Raw genomic sequence first — 4,937 nt, 5'->3', positions numbered from 1 at the left:
GTGTGGGCCTAGAGCTGCCGAGGGAGTGGGAGGTGCTGCTGGCTGCCAGGGATGCCTCAACTGCTGGGCGCCTGGGCAGCTCCCTGGGTTTCTGCGGCCGCCATGGCCAAGCAAGGCAGGTCCTTGCGTCTTCTTCAGCAACAACCACCCAGGCTGGCGCCGGCGGTGCTAAGGGGTTCGGGCCTCTGGCGGAGGCTGCTGCAGCCGGCGACGGATCCCTTCCCCCTTGGCTCGCGCCCATCCCACCAGAACCTCATCCCCTTCTTCCCTTCACCTTTGGCTTTCGCTAACCCCACTTCTTCCACCCGGGTTCTCACTCCAGCTCTAGATGCGTTGTTGACCCTCCCCGCGCCTTTTCCTCTGCTGCTTCCCACTCTTAACTCCCAGTCTTATTTCCACTCTCCTGCCATGCTACATCTTAGGGCGTCCCTTTTACTTTACTAATTGGGCTGACAGTAGTTTTGAGAGACACTGAGCTGTCCTACCGTGTCCTACCGTGTCCCATCCTAGGTCTGGACACGTTATCTGCCAAAAGTATTGGTAGTTGATTTCTCTTTCTGCAAGGAAAGTGATCTAAGAAGACAGCCCAAGTTGTGTCCGTGGGGCCTTGGCTTTCAGTGAGAGACTGATGTTGGGCAATAGTGTTAGAAATATCAACTCCCTTTTTTTGTATGCGAATGTCTTATTTTTCTGGCCTTTTCTTCTTTTTCACCGCTCCTGTGTTTCGTTTAGTTTCATGGATTTTGAATGTAGGACCTAGGTAATTGTGGTCCAGTCATGGTTTGCAGATGGTTCCGGTTCTCAGAATCTAAAACTTGCCAAGAGTTAATTTTATGTTCCATGTTTTGTGAGATTGACATGTATTTTTAAAGGACCTAAAGAGGCTTCAGTATTAATTACTTGCCTTACATAATCTGCCAGATAAAATATATCCAGAGGTGAGCTATTGTGGGCCCTGAGAAGAATGAAAGTGAGTTGATACTTTACAGGCCATTCTGAGTTGGTAAGTTGGTTTTCAGTGCTGGTTCTTAAAAATTATAAAGCACACACTTAATTTCAGGAGGAACTTAAAAAACTGTTATTGGTTGTGCCTGTTTTAGGAGTTAATCCTATATGCTTAGGAAATTTGAGTACAGTTGTTGTTTGTAAAGTACTTGAAGTTAAAATGCTATCCAGTTTACCCCCCCTCACCTCTTTTTGTAACATGTATTTTCTTTGGCAGAGAGAGAGAGAGAGAGGGCAAAATCTGTTAAGTAGAATCATGTGCTAAAACAGACTGCTTTTGTGGAGAAGTGGTTCTGGAAAGACCAACAAGGCAAGATTATAGTAGACAGGGTTATCAATAAGGACCGTGCTTGCTGCTAGCTCTGTGACCTTGAGGAAATCCTTTAACCTCTCTGGGCTTCACTTTCATCATTTATATTCATGACATGTTTACTGAATACCCACCATGTGTGTCTAGGTTATGGGATTAACAAAAATGACAGAGCTTCTGCCCTCGTGGAGTTTGTTTTAGTCTGAAGGCAAATAATCAGCAAGTGTAGCTGTGTAGAATAATGGTTTACAGTGGTAACAGCTGTGGGAAAAAACAAGTCAGGGTACAGGAATAAAGTGTGATGGGGCAGCTGTTTTAGATGGGATCATTAGGGAAGATCTCTCATGGAGATGATGGATGAACAGGTTGAATGAATGTGAAAGTGGTCCATGGTGTCTATGATTTCTTCTAAGTCTGTATTTCTACAGTTGTATGCTTATATTCTTTGGTGACTTTCATTTCTACTGTTATGGTGCTCTAATATAGTCTATTTGAAATTTGTAAGTTTTCTTTGAATGAGTCTGATCATGTCTATATAGTACCCAACAAGTTTGAATGCTTATACATTTTTACCTTTATTAGTAATGCATTGTGTAAATGAGATTGTGGATTTCAGGCTTCAAGAAAGAGTTAAAGGCAGGGCTTAACTTTAATGTGTGCATTTGCAGGATATGATTTTTTATATAGCTGCTTATATTTTAATTTCTGACTTAGGAATCGTAAAATAAGTCATGCTAATTTGTTCAAAAACAAACAAGAACTCAATACTATAAGTAGGAGTTTGGGAATTTCTAATCCATCCTGTCCTGTTCACCCTCTCCCTCACGTTTAAACTTTTTGATTTTCCTGTGTTGTCAAACTTTACTTTTTGACACAGACACACACATGCACACTTTAAACTTAAGGTAGGTTTCTCATTCATGCTCATCATATTAAGAACAATACATTTTTACAGTGTCTTGACTTGTGCTAAAATTAAGTTCCCATAGAGAAACTTAAAAACTCTGTCATATTTTCTGAACCTAAGTATTAAAGGGGAAGAGGGTTTGCAATATTCTGTGATCTTTGTCTCCCTTATTAGTGAAATTGGAAATTAAAAAAAAAAACATTTTTTTTTGCATCAGATCGTCATTAAATTCAAACATTTCACTTCATTTTTCTTCTTCGACATTAGAAATATTCCTAGTAAAACAATAGGAAATAAAATAGTTAAATGAATTTTGATGAAATATGGATCATTTTTAAATTTCTTCTCATGTTATTAACACCAACAAAGATTTAAGATTCTGTCTAATTTGTCCGTTCAGGAACCTGTCAGTTCTGCTCTTTCAAGTTGGCAAGGCAGTTTTCAAAGGCAATCCAAGGTCCCAACTACCTGGCCTGCCTCTGCCACCTTCAGATTTTGAGAGTAAGGAAACAGCTATATTGTACCGAAAACTTTTGTCAGGCACATTTTAATAGACTGTATATTAACTTTTGGCAATGTTCTCCCACTCTAAGAGAATAGGCTATTCATGGGATAAAAAAAGAATAATCAAGTTATTACTGAGCTTTACATATGTGAAAGGAATTGGAGAAGGAATACTAATAAGATTTGAGAATATTTTCTGTATGTGAGACATTGTGCTAAAGACCCCAAAGAAACATGTAGTCTAGTTAGTATAATAGAAAATAAACAATATGTAGAAGAATCAGAGTTTATAGTTTGCTAGGAAGGTTAATTTTCTTAGAATAGCATAAGAGGGAAGAATTGAAAGTGAAGGAAATGAGAGCTGGAGGAAAATGCTTTGAGTTAAGGAGAACCCAAAGGTCAGTATTTGAAAATTTCTAACTATTAGGAAAGCAAATATATGAAACACAAAAATTAGTGGCCCTAGCTGGGAGCAGTGGCACAGTGCTCACCACCCCAGCAGATTGGGAGGTTGAGGCAGGAGGATCACAGGTTCAAAACCAGCCTCAGCAACTTGGATCCAGTCTCAAAATAAAATGTAAAAAGGAGTCTGGGCATGTGGCCCAGTGATTAAGTGCCCCTGGGTTTAATTCCTGGTCCTTCCCCATAACCCATGCCCTAGATTTTTGGGGATTACTAGGGTTTGAACCCAGAGGTGATTTACCACTGAGCTGCATCCTCAGCATCCCTCCTTTTTTGTTGTTAATTTTAAAATTGAAACAGGTTTCTTTAAATTGCTGAGGCTGACCTCGAACTTATGATTCTCCTGCCTCAGCCTCCCAAGTCACTGGAATTATAAGTGTGCACCACTCACTGTTCCTGGCTTGGCCCTAGATTTTGATGATTATGTGTGGTAGAATTGGAAGAGGCTTGGATATTTACCAGAAAGTGCTAGAATTGTATGTAGTTGGTTATAAGATTGTGCAGGGCATGTGGTATGGAGGTTGTATGCCGGAGTATTCATGAATCTGGGTTTTGTCAGTAATAATTTATATTTTCATTCAGCATATATTTCTTAAGTACCTACCTCATGCTGTATCCCATTTGAGGTACCAGAAAAGATACAACAATGAAGAGAGAATGAAGAGATCTTGCTCTAATCAAGTTTAAATTGGGAGCAGACAGTGATAAATACATACATAACAGATTGGAAGGTGATAAATGCCCTGTTGGGATAAGGGGGATGTGTAACACTTGAGAGGGGAAGAAAGCTTTTACTGATAAGATGCCATTTGAGTTAAAACCTGAAAACGTAATAACCTGAAGTGAAGCTGTGTAAGCAGGGGAAGCAGCCAGGAGAAGGGGGAATGCTTGGAATGTTTGGGGAATAACAAAGAGGCAGATGTGGCAAGAGTAGAGAAAGCTGATGGAAGAAATAATTTCATAGAAGTACTGAGTCTTGCCTATTATACCTGAGCAAGATGGGCAGCCATTGTAATGTTTTAATCAGAGAGCAGAGGTAATGGCTGTCTTTAAAAAGATCCCTTTGCCAAAATGAGAATAGATGTGGAAGGGTAGAAGAAGCAGGAAGACTAGTTAGGAGGCTGAGTTAATTCAGGCTAGAAATGAGTGAGGGTGGCAGAGATATATGAATGTATTTTTTGTTATGTCATCAAAGTATAATGGATTCTGAACAGCTTTGAAGATAGAACCAGCAAGATGTACTAGGAGTTGGATGTAAAATTTGAGAAAAGGGGGAGTAAAAAATGATTGAAACATCTTTTGATGAAGTGGCTTCATAAAACTGTGGAGAAGACTTTTTAAGCATTTAAGTGGAAAAAGTAAGCACTTAAAATGATGTTTATTTTTGTTATTATGATAATATATAAAATATTGTGAAAGGCACAGTGGTATAGATCTTTGTTTAATTCCATGCTCTACAATTTACTGTTGTATATCATGCCTTTAATACATATTTGCCAAAATGACCTTCCAGAGCCTTGATTTCTTGTGTGTAAAGTGAGGATAATTAATTGCCTTGTGAGACTTAAATGAGTTATTTTAAAGTATCTGGTACAGGTGTGGTACATAACACAAATAAGTGCTGAATAAACAAATAGCAGCAAATGCACTGTGTTAAGTTTTACTCTATTTCTTTTATCCCCAGAGAAAAGTATGATCTTCAGTCATGAATTCTTTCAAAGCTAGAGTATGTATGTGCCGTCCTGGGTC

This window comes from Urocitellus parryii, chromosome 7 (assembly GCF_045843805.1).
Source record: "Urocitellus parryii isolate mUroPar1 chromosome 7, mUroPar1.hap1, whole genome shotgun sequence".
NCBI classification, from domain to species: Eukaryota; Metazoa; Chordata; class Mammalia; order Rodentia; family Sciuridae; genus Urocitellus; species Urocitellus parryii.
Note: the sequence above shows the minus strand (reverse complement) of the source record.